Source organism: Triturus cristatus, chromosome 12 (assembly GCF_964204655.1).
Source record: "Triturus cristatus chromosome 12, aTriCri1.1, whole genome shotgun sequence".
NCBI lineage: Eukaryota > Metazoa > Chordata > Amphibia > Caudata > Salamandridae > Triturus > Triturus cristatus.
This window is the reverse complement of record NC_140595.1, coordinates 726,111,456-726,125,491: the sequence shown is the minus strand read 5'-3', so window position 1 is coordinate 726,125,491 and position 14,036 is coordinate 726,111,456. Positions and strand designations below refer to the sequence as shown.

Sequence of the window (14,036 nt, the reverse complement as noted above, 5' to 3'; positions counted from 1 at the left end):
TCTGCTGTTCGTGTGATTAGCTGGGAGGAGCTCACGGCGACATCCTCCCTATAAAAGTGTAGATGGATCACTCTCTAACTCTTTCATGCTTCACATACAAATGGCTTGAAAGGTGCAGGGAAGATGCAGGTCTAATAGACAGAATAGAAGGCCTGTGCCAGGTGGGTTTCTCTGCATTGGTGTCCCATCACAGGTCCGCAAGTGTATTGTGTGATCTTTGACTCCTGGCATTTCACAAGCAGGCGGCCAGGAAACGGTTTCAGCCTATCAACCACTGAGGAGACGCAGCCTCTGAATGAGGAATGAGGAAGCAATGAATACATCCAGCCTATCACAGGAACAGCCCTGAGTGTTCCGAATTATAAATTCTCCATGTCATTGTATGTCGTTGAGCCCAAGTAGCTCGCCGTGATCGTATAGTGGTTAGTACTCTGCGTTGTGGCCGCAGCAACCTCGGTTCGAATCCGAGTCACGGCATTGTGGTTGGCAATGTCACGGCAGTTGGGTGTTAATTTTACAGAATTAGCAAATGTACCAGTGGTTTTTGTAAAATGTCTATTAAAAACAGATCCTTTCAAATATTTAAACCATCTAACAACAAATGATTTAAACTCGCATGATTATAAGCTGTAGCTATAATGTATTTACTTACATAAATTATCGTTCTTGAACCTATTGGGGGTGGAGGGGGAGCGGAGCTCACCCCCCAGGTGCAGTTGAGTGACCTGTGTTGTGGCTCTCTAGAGGGAAGGCACAAATTTTGCTGTCACCAAGCCCAATCCAGACGTGTATTGGGGCCAGGTTTCAGGCAAATAGAGCAGTAAGTGCAGAGACATGTTCACTCTCTAAAAGTGGCATTTCTAAAATAGTAAAGTTAAATCCAACCTCACCAGTAAGTAGGATTTTCAATAAATAAATAAAGCTACTCCTCTCCGATATGGAATTACCAAATAAAAAGTATAGGGGAATACACAGAGCTAACCTATGAGAGGGGTAGACCTCACAGTAGTGAAAAATGAAATAGACTGTTTGGTACTTACAGGACACGCGAACCACCAAAGTACATATCTTATTTTTTACTTACATAGCATCATGCACCTAGGACTACCTAGGGCCTACCTTAGGTGTAAATTATATGTAATAAAAGGGGAGTTTAAGGCTTGGCAAGTAGGCTGGGACTCCCCTGGGAGACCCCTGAGTCTATGCCCAGAACCATAACTCTGCCAGTCGAGTACTTACCTAAAAGCCGATAACTCACTTTTCTTCCATAGGCTAACATTGAGTGGTTTCACTTGGAAATTCTTCTAAGTGGTGTGGAGTTTTGGAACTTTAAAATATTCATCTAAAATCAGCCGAACAACGAATTCTGATTTACTCACCTGTTATCAGGAGAGACCTCAGTGCTGCATCTTGGAGCTCAGTACTGACCCTGAAAAGTAATTTTAACCGTACTTACCAGTAACTCGAATTTCCTTCCATGGGATATCATTGCCTGCTTTTTGCTGAACATTTTCTAAGTGTCGATTTTTGAAACTTACAAATATTCTTTAAAAATTGTACCAACTGTGAAAACGTAGTTGTTTACCTGTTTTTGATAGATGTCCCAGTACTGAGCCTAGGAGCCCAGCACTGGATTACAAAAGTAACGAGAACGTACTTTACCCGTAACTTGAATTTTCTTCCATAGGAAACCATTGACTGTTTTTCTGTGAAATTTCTTCTAAGTGTCGATTTTGCAAACATGTAAATATTCCTTAAAAATCGCCTGTATAACTTAAACGCAGTTTCTCAACTGCTTACAGGTGGTACAGTAGTGCTGGATCTAGGATCCAACACTGACCTAGAAAAAGTAACCATAATCCCACTTACCTGCTAAGTGAATTTCCTTCCATAGGATAACGTTGGTATTTTGATCAGCAAAAGTTTCTAAGTGTCAACTTTTAAAATAGCAAAATATTGCTTAAAAATCACAACAGTAACTAAAACGAATTTACTCACTTGTTTCCAAGAACTGTCCCAGGACTGAATCTAGGATCCAGTCCTGGATTTAGAAAAGTAATCCTGAAAGTAATTATTTGCATATAACTTAAAATTCCCATCGAGCTCAATGTATTATTGTGATTCAAATTGTGTTGCCTATTGCAATAAACTGTAACTATGACCTGCAAAAGTCAATTGCCTATTGCAAAGTATTTAACTAAAGCATCTCATTCTGAGAAAGTATATTTTGATACCTATTGTTGGTTCTAAAATAAAACAACAATATCTTTTGTATGCAAACCAATGGCCTAGAGTTCAGTTCTTGAGTGTGTGAGACTATTTGCTGACTGAGTGTGTACAACAAATGTTTTACACTGTACTCTGATACTGCCTTACTGCTCGGCAAGCTACCACTTTAGAGAGTAAGGTTATATCTAACTTTAGCCTCTGCCAAACCTCTGGGGACTGGGGACTCTGTGCACACTGTACCTATTTGGGAACAGTATATACAGAGCCACTTTCTCACAGTAGTGATAAAGTGATTAGAGTCCTACGGCCAACATAAAGATACAGCAAAACGTGAGGTGAAAAGCAAAAAGGTTGCTGGTAGGCCACCTTAAGGATGCCAGGTCTAACAAAAACTGAACTAAGGATAACATGAGTAAAACATCAGGTTTCTCTACTGCATTTGGTGAGACAAGTGGGCCTTCTTTTATCTTCCATTCAAGCAATCTTTGACAGACCCCTTTATTATAGAGCTTTGCAAGGATTAAAGATAAGGCACTTACAAAGGAGTCCCAAATAATCAGAGATGGTTGACTTCTGTAATATGGGTCGTAGACTAAAAGCAGCACAAAAACAGAGTGCAACAGGGTCCAAAAAACTTGAGTGCCACAAGAGAGTTTGAATGCAAGCGTATCCTTTTACAGATCCAGAGATATACTCATGCAATTTTTATTTTTAGGACAGAACGTGCATGATGAAAAAAACATTGTTTTTAAAAAGCGCATTGCAGAATATCAGTACTTTGATGTGGGAAAACGTCAAAACTTTCAAACAAAATATTTGTAGGCAGCTTACAGCAAGTTGTTGTGGCCGAGTGGTTAAGGCGATGGACTAGAAATCCATTGGGGTATCCCCGCGCAGGTTCGAATCCTGCCAACAACGAGAATCTTTTTATTATCGGCTACAATTTCAGAAGTTAACCTTTAGTATTTCTTCCATTTCAGTTTTATAAATAGGTGGCTTATTTTTGTGTCACTATTGCCTCTCCACATATTTGTTATCGCTACCTCTTTCATGTCTTTGCTACACCTCATTCCTACTTTAGCACTGGTGTAAACGCTTCAAATTATTATACCGTTGCTCTCTCATTCATACCTGCGCATGCACTTGAAAGTTACTTTACCAATAAAAGACGCAAAGAGAGAAATAGAACAAAAGTGCTGGCTGGATTGGCAAACACACTTCATAAAACTGCATTTTCTTTTTTATTCTCCCCCGTGTTACATGCTTAACCTCCCCATGTGTAATTTCTCTTAACCTGCTGTCCCAGGAAGAGAATTTCATCTACAGGCTCTTTCTGTGTTTTTTTCCCTAGTCTGTCTTTCCCATTTCTTAGCTGTGTAACTGTTCCTTTACGCGCTCTATTTAAACGCCATCAATCTCATTTGAGCTCCCTGCTCCCGCTTCTGTTTTCTCCACCTCTCATACTGCCAGTTCTCTCTTTCTCTGTGGTTGGTGGCTACTTTCCTGAGCTTCCGAAGCCACGTGGTTCCTGCCTCTTGTTGTTAGACTTGAATTGGAAAAGGAACCATATTAACAAGCCTTTACCACTCACACACGGCGGAAGTTTATACTTTAATTCAGTGAGCTAAGAACAGCGTGTTGTGGGTCCCCTACGAGCCATTGTGCTTGCTTCATCATGATTTGGCACCAGTCATTAGCCGCAGCTCTGCTAATGAGCCACTGAGGTCAGTTTCAATATTTACTCAAAAACATAACCATGCAGCCCACCCCTCAACTGTGTATTTATCTTGCTTTTCTGCTGTTCGTGTGATTAGCTGGGAGGAGCTCACGGCGACATCCTCCTATAAAAGTGTAGATGGATCACTCTCTAACTCTTTCTTGCTTCACATACAAATGGCTTGAAAGGTGCAGGGAAGATGCAGGTCTAATAGACAGAATAGAAGGCCTGTGCCAGGAGGGTTTCTCTGCATTGGTGTCCCATCACAGGTCCGCAAGTGTAATGTGTGATCTTTGACTCCTGGCATTTCACAAGCAGGCGGCCAGGAAACGGTTTCAGCCTATCAACCACTGAGGAGACGCAGCCTCTGAATGAGGAATGAGGAAGCAATGAATACATCCAGCCTATCACAGGAACAGCCCTGAGTGTTCCGAATTATAAATTCTCCATGTCATTGTATGTCGTTGAGCCCAAGTAGCTCGCCTTGATCGTATAGTGGTTAGTACTCTGCGTTGTGGTCGCAGCAACCTCGGCTCGAATCCGAGTCACGGCATTGTGGTTGGCAATGTCACGGCAGTTGGGTGTTAATTTTACAGAATTAGCAAATGTACCAGTGGTTTTTGTAAAATGTCTATTAAAAACAGATCCTTTCAAATATTTAAACCATCTAACAACAAATGATTTAAACTCGCATGATTATAAGCTGTAGCTATAATGTATTTACTTACATAAATTATCGTTCTTGAACCTATTGGGGGTGGAGGGGGAGCGGAGCTCACCCCCCAGGTCCAGTTGAGTGACCTGTGTTGTGGCTCTCTAGAGGGAAGGCACACATTTTGCTGTCACCCAGCCCAATCCAGACGTGTATTGGGGCCAGGTTTCAGGCAAATAGAGCAGTAAGTGCAGAGACATGTTCACTCTCTAAACGTGGCATTTCTAAAATAGTAAAGTTAAATCCAACCTCACCAGTAAGTAGGATTTTCAATAAATAAATAAAGCTACTCCTCTCCGATATGGCATTACCAAATAAAAAGTATAGGGGAATACACAGAGCTAACCTATGAGAGGGGTAGACCTCACAGTAGTGAAAAATGAAATAGACTGTTTGGTACTTACAGGACACGCGAACCACCAAAGTACATATCTTATTTTTTACTTACATAGCATCATGCACCTAGGACTACCTAGGGCCTACCTTAGGTGTAAATTATATGTAATAAAAGGGGAGTTTAAGGCTTGGCAAGTAGGCTGGGACTCCCCTGGGAGACCCCTGAGTCTATGCCCAGAACCATAACTCTGCCAGTCGAGTACTTACCTAAAAGCCGATAACTCACTTTTCTTCCATAGGCTAACATTGAGTGGTTTCACTTGGAACTTCTTCTAAGTGGTGTGGAGTTTTGGAACTTTAAAATATTCATCTAAAATCAGCCGAACAACGAATTCTGATTTACTCACCTGTTATCAGGAGAGACCTCAGTGCTGCATCTTGGAGCTCAGTACTGACCCTGAAAAGTAATTTTAACCGTACTTACCAGTAACTCGAATTTCCTTCCATGGGATATCATTGCCTGCTTTTTGCTGAAAATTTTCTAAGTGTCGATTTTTGAAACTTACAAATATTCTTTAAAAATCGTACCAACTGTGAAAACGTAATTGTTTACCTGTTTTAGATAGATGTCCCAGTACTGAGCCTAGGAGCCCAGCACTGGATTACAAAAGTAACGAGAACGTACTTTACCCGTAACTTGAATTTTCTTCCATAGGAAACCATTGACTGTTTTTCTGTGAAATTTCTTCTAAGTGTCGATTTTGCAAACATGTAAATATTCCTTAAAAATCGCCTGTATAACTTAAACGCAGTTTCTCAACTACTTACAGGTGGTACAGTAGTGCTGGATCTAGGATCCAACACTGACCTAGAAAAAGTAACCATAACCCCACTTACCTGCTAAGTGAATTTCCTTCCATAGGATAACATTGGTAATTTGATCAGCAAAAGTTTCTAAGTGTCAACTTGTAAAATAGCAAAATATTGCTTAAAAATCACAACAGTAACTAAAACGAATTTACTCACTTGTTTCCAAGAACTGTCCCAGGACTGAATCTAGGATCCAGTCCTGGATTTAGAAAAGTAATCCTGAAAGTAATTAATTGCATATAACTTAAAATTCCCATTGAGCTCAATGTATTATTGTGATTCAAATTGTGTTGCCTATTGCAATAAACTGTAACTATGACCTGCAAAAGTCAATTGCCTATTGCAAAGTATTTAACTAAAGCATCTCATTCTGAGAAAGTATATTTTGATACCTATTGTTGGTTCTAAAATAAAACAACAATATCTTTTGTATGCAAACCAATGGCCTAGAGTTCAGTTCTTGAGTGTGTGAGACCATTTGCTGACTGAGTGTGTACAACAAATGTTTTACACTGTACTCTGATACTGCCTTACTGCTCGGCAAGCTACCACTTTAGAGAGTAAGGTTATATCTAACTTTAGCCTCTGCCAAACCTCTGGGGACTGGGGACTCTGTGCACACTGTACCTATTTGGGAACAGTATATACAGAGCCACTTTCTCACAGTAGTGATAAAGTGATTAGAGTCCTAAGGCCAACATAAAGATACAGCAAAACGCGAGGTGAAAAGCAAAAAGGTTGCTGGTAGGCCACCTTAAGGATGCCAGGTCTAACAAAAACTGAACTAAGGATAACATGAGTAAAACATCAGGTTTCTCTACTGCATTTGGTGAGACAAGTGGGCCTTCTTTTATCTTCCATTCAAGCAATCTTTGACAGACCCCTTTATTATAGAGCTTTTCAAGGATTAAAGATAAGGCACTTACAAAGGAGTCCCAAATACTCAGAGATGGTTGACTTCTGTAATATGGGTCGTAGACTAAAAGCAGCGCAAAAACAGAGTGCAACAGGGTCCAAAAAACTTGAGTGCCACAAGAGAGTTTGAATGCAAGCGTATCCTTTTACAGATCCAGAGATATACTCATGCAATTTTTGTTTTTAGGACAGAACGTGCATGATGAAAAAAACATTGTTTTTAAAAAGCGCATTGCAGAATATCAGTACTTTGATGTGGGAAAACTTCAAAACTTTCAAACAAAATATTTGTAGACAGCTTACAGCAAGTTGTTGTGGCCGAGTGGTTAAGGCGATGGACTAGAAATCCATTGGGGTATCCCCGCGCAGGTTTGAATCCTGCCAACAACGAGAAACTTTTTATTATCGGCTACAATTTCAGAAGTTAACCTTTAGTATTTCTTCCATTTCAGTTTTATAAATAGGTGGCTTATTTTTGTGTCACTATTGCCTCTCCACATATTTGTTATCGCTACCTCTTTCATGTCTTTGCTACACCTCATTCCTACTTTAGCACTGGTGTAAACGCTTCAAATTATTATACGGTTGCTCTCTCATTCATACCTGCGCATGCACTTGAAAGTTACTTTACCAATAAAAGACGCAAAGAGAGAAATAGAACAAAAGTGCTGGCTGGATTGGCAAACACACTTCATAAAACTGCATTTTCTTTTTTATTCTCCCCCGTGTTACATGCGTAACCTCCCCATGTGTAATTTCTCTTAACCTGCTGTCCCAGGAAGAGAATTTCATGTACAGGCTCTTTCTGTGTTTTTTTCCCTAGTCTGTCTTTCCCATTTCTTAGCTGTGTAACTGTTCCTTTACGCGCTCTATTTAAACGCCATCAATCTCATTTGAGCTCCTTGCTCCCGCTTCTGTTTTCTCCACCTCTCATACTGCCAGTTCTCTCTTTCTCTGTGGTTGGTGGCTACTTTCCTGAGCTTCCGAAGCCACGTGGTTCCTGCCTCTTGTTGTCAGACTTGAATTGGAAAAGGAACCATATTAACAAGCCTTTACCACTCACACACGGCAGAAGTTTATACTTTAATTCAGTGAGCTAAGAACAGCGTGTTGTGGGTCCCCTACGAGCCATTGTGCTTGCTTCATCATGATTTGGCACCAGTCATTAGTCGCAGCTCTGCTAATGAGCCACTGAGGTCAGTTTCAATATTTACTCAAAAACATAACCATGCAGCCCACCCCTCAACTGTGTATTTATCTTGCTTTTCTGCTGTTCGTGTGATTAGCTGGGAGGAGCTCACGGCGACATCCTCCCTATAAAAGTGTAGATGGATCACTCTCTAACTCTTTCTTGCTTCACATACAAATGGCTTGAAAGGTTCAGGGAAGATGCAGGTCTAATAGACAGAATAGAAGGCCTGTGCCAGGTGGGTTTCTCTGCATTGGTGTCCCATCACAGGTCCGCAAGTGTAATGTGTGATCTTTGACTCCTGGCATTTCACAAGCAGGCGGCCAGGAAACGGTTTCAACCTATCAACCACTGAGGAGACGCAGCCTCTGAATGAGGAATGAGGAAGCAATGAATACATCCAGCCTATCACAGGAACAGCCCTGAGTGTTCCGAATTATAAATTCTCCATGTCATTGTATGTCGTTGAGCCCAAGTAGCTCGCCGTGATCGTATAGTGGTTAGTACTCTGCGTTGTGGCCGCAGCAACCTCGGTTCGAATCCGAGTCACGGCATTGTGGTTGGCAATGTCACGGCAGTTGGGTGTTAATTTTACAGAATTAGCAAATGTACCAGTGGTTTTTGTAAAATGTCTATTAAAAACAGGTCCTTTCAAATATTTAAACCATCTAACAACAAATGATTTAAACTCGCATGATTATAAGCTGTAGCTATAATGTATTTACTTACATTAATTATCGTTCTTGAACCTATTGGGGGTGGAGGGGGAGCGGAGCTCACCCCCCAGGTGCAGTTGAGTGACCTGTGTTGTGGCTCTCTAGAGGGAAGGCACACATTTTGCTGTCACCCAGCCCAATCCAGACGTGTATTGGGGCCAGGTTTCAGGCAAATAGAGCAGTAAGTGCAGAGACATGTTCACTCTCTAAAAGTGGCATTTCTAAAATAGTAAAGTTAAATCCAACCTCACCAGTAAGCAGGATTTTCAATAAATAAATAACGCTACTCCTCTCCGATATGGAATTACCAAATAAAAAGTATAGGGGAATACACAGAGCTAACCTATGAGAGGGGTAGACCTCACAGTAGTGAAAAATGAAATAGACTGTTTGGTACTTACAGGACACGCGAACCACCAAAGTACATATCTTATTTTTTACTTACATAGCATCATGCACCTAGGACTACCTAGGGCCTACCTTAGGTGAAAATTATATGTAATAAAAGGGGAGTTTAAGGCTTGGCAAGTAGGCTGGGACTCCCCTGGGAGACCCCTGAGTCTATGCCCAGAACCATAACTCTGCCAGTCGAGTACTTACCTAAAAGCCGATAACTCACTTTTCTTCCATTGGTAATTTGATCAGCAAAAGTTTCTAAGTGTCAACTTTTAAAATAGCAAAATATTGCTTAAAAATCACAACAGTAACTAAAACGAATTTACTCACTTGTTTCCAAGAACTGTCCCAGGACTGAATCTAGGATCCAGTCCTGGATTTAGAAAAGTAATCCTGAAAGTAATTAATTGCATATAACTTAAAATTCCCATTGAGCTCAATGTATTATTGTGATTCAAATTGTGTTGCCTATTGCAATAAACTGTAACTATGACCTGCAAAAGTCAATTGCCTATTGCAAAGTATTTAACTAAAGCATCTCATTCTGAGAAAGTATATTTTGATACCTATTGTTGGTTCTAAAATAAAACAACAATAGCTTTTGTATGCAAACCAATGGCCTAGAGTTCAGTTCTTGAGTGTGTGAGACCATTTGCTGACTGAGTGTGTACAACAAATGTTTTACACTGTACTCTGATACTGCCTTACTGCTCGGCAAGCTACCACTTTAGAGAGTAAGGTTATATCTAACTTTAGCCTCTGCCAAACCTCTGGGGACTGGGGACTCTGTGCACACTGTACCTATTTGGGAACAGTATATACAGAGCCACTTTCTCACAGTAGTGATAAAGTGATTAGAGTCCTACGGCCAACATAAAGATACAGCAAAACGTGAGGTGAAAAGCAAAAAGGTTGCTGGTAGGCCACCTTAAGGATGCCAGGTCTAACAAAAACTGAACTAAGGATAACATGAGTAAAACATCAGGTTTCTCTACTGCATTTGGTGAGACAAGTGGGCCTTCTTTTATCTTCCATTCAAGCAATCTTTGACAGACCCCTTTATTATAGAGCTTTTCAAGGATTAAAGATAAGGCACTTACAAAGGAGTCCCAAATAATCTGAGATGGTTGACTTCTGTAATATGGGTCGTAGACTAAAAGCAGCACAAAAACAGAGTGCAACAGGGTCCAAAAAACTTGAGTGCCACAAGAGAGTTTGAATGCAAGCGTATCCTTTTACAGATCCAGAGATATACTCATGCAATTTTTATTTTTAGGACAGAACGTGCATGATGAAAAAAACATTGTTTTTAAAAAGCGCATTGCAGAATATCAGTATTTTGATGTGGGAAAACTTCAAAACTTTCAAACAAAATATTTGTAGGCAGCTTACAGCAAGTTGTTGTGGCCGAGTGGTTAAGGCGATGGACTAGAAATCCATTGGGGTATCCCTGCGCAGGTTCGAATCCTGCCAACAACGAGAATCTTTTTATTATCGGCTACAATTTCAGAAGTTAACCTTTAGTATTTCTTCCATTTCAGTTTTATAAATAGGTGGCTTATTTTTGTGTCACTATTGCCTCTCCACATATTTGTTATCGCTACCTCTTTCATGTCTTTGCTACACCTCATTCCTACTTTAGCACTGGTGTAAACGCTTCAAATTATTATACCGTTGCTCTCTCATTCATACCTGCGCATGCACTTGAAAGTTACTTTACCAATAAAAGACGCAAAGAGAGAAATAGAACAAAAGTGCTGGCTGGATTGGCAAACACACTTCATAAAACTGCATTTTCTTTTTTATTCTCCCCCGTGTTACATGCTTAACCTCCCCATGTGTAATTTCTCTTAACCTGCTGTCCCAGGAAGAGAATTTCATGTACAGGCTCTTTCTGTGTTTTTTTCCCTAGTCTGTCTTTCCCATTTCTTAGCTGTGTAACTGTTCCTTTACGCGCTCTATTTAAACGCCATCAATCTCATTTGAGCTCCTTGCTCCCGCTTCTGTTTTCTCCACCTCTCATACTGCCAGTTCTCTCTTTCTCTGTGGTTGGTGGCTACTTTCCCGAGCTTCCGAAGCCACGTGGTTCCTGCCTCTTGTTGTCAGACTTGAATTGGAAAAGGAACCATATTAACAAGCCTTTACCACTCACACACGGCGGAAGTTTATACTTTAATTCAGTGAGCTAAGAAAAGCGTGTTGTGGGTCCCCTACGAGCCATTGTGCTTGCTTCATCATGATTTGGCACCAGTCATTAGCCGCAGCTCTGCTAATGAGCCACTGAGGTCAGTTTCAATATTTACTCAAAAACATAACCATGCAGCCCACCCCTCAACTGTGTATTTATCTTGCTTTTCTGCTGTTCGTGTGATTAGCTGGGAGGAGCTCACGGCGACATCCTCCCTATAAAAGTGTAGATGGATCACTCTCTAACTCTTTCATGCTTCACATACAAATGGCTTGAAAGGTGCAGGGAAGATGCAGGTCTAATAGACAGAATAGAAGGCCTGTGCCAGGTGGGTTTCTCTGCATTGGTGTCCCATCACAGGTCCGCAAGTGTATTGTGTGATCTTTGACTCCTGGCATTTCACAAGCAGGCGGCCAGGAAACGGTTTCAGCCTATCAACCACTGAGGAGACGCAGCCTCTGAATGAGGAATGAGGAAGCAATGAATACATCCAGCCTATCACAGGAACAGCCCTGAGTGTTCCGAATTATAAATTCTCCATGTCATTGTATGTCGTTGAGCCCAAGTAGCTCGCCGTGATCGTATAGTGGTTAGTACTCTGCGTTGTGGCCGCAGCAACCTCGGTTCGAATCCGAGTCACGGCATTGTGGTTGGCAATGTCACGGCAGTTGGGTGTTAATTTTACAGAATTAGCAAATGTACCAGTGGTTTTTGTAAAATGTCTATTAAAAACAGATCCTTTCAAATATTTAAACCATCTAACAACAAATGATTTAAACTCGCATGATTATAAGCTGTAGCTATAATGTATTTACTTACATAAATTATCGTTCTTGAACCTATTGGGGGTGGAGGGGGAGCGGAGCTCACCCCCCAGGTGCAGTTGAGTGACCTGTGTTGTGGCTCTCTAGAGGGAAGGCACAAATTTTGCTGTCACCAAGCCCAATCCAGACGTGTATTGGGGCCAGGTTTCAGGCAAATAGAGCAGTAAGTGCAGAGACATGTTCACTCTCTAAAAGTGGCATTTCTAAAATAGTAAAGTTAAATCCAACCTCACCAGTAAGTAGGATTTTCAATAAATAAATAAAGCTACTCCTCTCCGATATGGAATTACCAAATAAAAAGTATAGGGGAATACACAGAGCTAACCTATGAGAGGGGTAGACCTCACAGTAGTGAAAAATGAAATAGACTGTTTGGTACTTACAGGACACGCGAACCACCAAAGTACATATCTTATTTTTTACTTACATAGCATCATGCACCTAGGACTACCTAGGGCCTACCTTAGGTGTAAATTATATGTAATAAAAGGGGAGTTTAAGGCTTGGCAAGTAGGCTGGGACTCCCCTGGGAGACCCCTGAGTCTATGCCCAGAACCATAACTCTGCCAGTCGAGTACTTACCTAAAAGCCGATAACTCACTTTTCTTCCATAGGCTAACATTGAGTGGTTTCACTTGGAAATTCTTCTAAGTGGTGTGGAGTTTTGGAACTTTAAAATATTCATCTAAAATCAGCCGAACAACGAATTCTGATTTACTCACCTGTTATCAGGAGAGACCTCAGTGCTGCATCTTGGAGCTCAGTACTGACCCTGAAAAGTAATTTTAACCGTACTTACCAGTAACTCGAATTTCCTTCCATGGGATATCATTGCCTGCTTTTTGCTGAACATTTTCTAAGTGTCGATTTTTGAAACTTACAAATATTCTTTAAAAATTGTACCAACTGTGAAAACGTAGTTGTTTACCTGTTTTTGATAGATGTCCCAGTACTGAGCCTAGGAGCCCAGCACTGGATTACAAAAGTAACGAGAACGTACTTTACCCGTAACTTGAATTTTCTTCCATAGGAAACCATTGACTGTTTTTCTGTGAAATTTCTTCTAAGTGTCGATTTTGCAAACATGTAAATATTCCTTAAAAATCGCCTGTATAACTTAAACGCAGTTTCTCAACTGCTTACAGGTGGTACAGTAGTGCTGGATCTAGGATCCAACACTGACCTAGAAAAAGTAACCATAATCCCACTTACCTGCTAAGTGAATTTCCTTCCATAGGATAACGTTGGTATTTTGATCAGCAAAAGTTTCTAAGTGTCAACTTTTAAAATAGCAAAATATTGCTTAAAAATCACAACAGTAACTAAAACGAATTTACTCACTTGTTTCCAAGAACTGTCCCAGGACTGAATCTAGGATCCAGTCCTGGATTTAGAAAAGTAATCCTGAAAGTAATTAATTGCATATAACTTAAAATTCCCATCGAGCTCAATGTATTATTGTGATTCAAATTGTGTTGCCTATTGCAATAAACTGTAACTATGACCTGCAAAAGTCAATTGCCTATTGCAAAGTATTTAACTAAAGCATCTCATTCTGAGAAAGTATATTTTGATACCTATTGTTGGTTCTAAAATAAAACAACAATATCTTTTGTATGCAAACCAATGGCCTAGAGTTCAGTTCTTGAGTGTGTGAGACTATTTGCTGACTGAGTGTGTACAACAAATGTTTTACACTGTACTCTGATACTGCCTTACTGCTCGGCAAGCTACCACTTTAGAGAGTAAGGTTATATCTAACTTTAGCCTCTGCCAAACCTCTGGGGACTGGGGACTCTGTGCACACTGTACCTATTTGGGAACAGTATATACAGAGCCACTTTCTCACAGTAGTGATAAAGTGATTAGAGTCCTACGGCCAACATAAAGATACAGCAAAACGTGAGGTGAAAAGCAAAAAGGTTGCTGGTAGGCCACCTTAAG

At 40.7% G+C, this 14,036-nt stretch overlaps 6 non-coding genes across 6 annotated transcripts; all 6 read left to right on the top strand.

Annotated features, from left to right (window-relative positions):
- The first annotated feature begins 405 nt into the window (after nt 1-405).
- TRNAH-GUG (transfer RNA histidin (anticodon GUG)) lies at nt 406-477 on the top strand. Its single transcript has one exon. It is a non-coding gene; the product is annotated as a tRNA-His (tRNA).
- A 2,588-nt stretch (nt 478-3,065) lies between these two features.
- Nucleotides 3,066-3,147, top strand: TRNAS-AGA (transfer RNA serine (anticodon AGA)). The gene has a single exon. It is a non-coding gene; the product is annotated as a tRNA-Ser (tRNA).
- A 3,940-nt stretch (nt 3,148-7,087) lies between these two features.
- Nucleotides 7,088-7,169, top strand: TRNAS-AGA (transfer RNA serine (anticodon AGA)). Its single transcript has one exon. It is a non-coding gene; the product is annotated as a tRNA-Ser (tRNA).
- Nucleotides 7,170-8,450: 1,281 nt separating this feature from the next.
- On the top strand, nt 8,451-8,522 carry TRNAH-GUG (transfer RNA histidin (anticodon GUG)). Its single transcript has one exon. It is a non-coding gene; the product is annotated as a tRNA-His (tRNA).
- A 1,955-nt stretch (nt 8,523-10,477) lies between these two features.
- TRNAS-AGA (transfer RNA serine (anticodon AGA)) lies at nt 10,478-10,559 on the top strand. The gene has a single exon. It is a non-coding gene; the product is annotated as a tRNA-Ser (tRNA).
- A 1,281-nt stretch (nt 10,560-11,840) lies between these two features.
- TRNAH-GUG (transfer RNA histidin (anticodon GUG)) lies at nt 11,841-11,912 on the top strand. Its single transcript has one exon. It is a non-coding gene; the product is annotated as a tRNA-His (tRNA).
- Nucleotides 11,913-14,036: the final 2,124 nt, after the last annotated feature.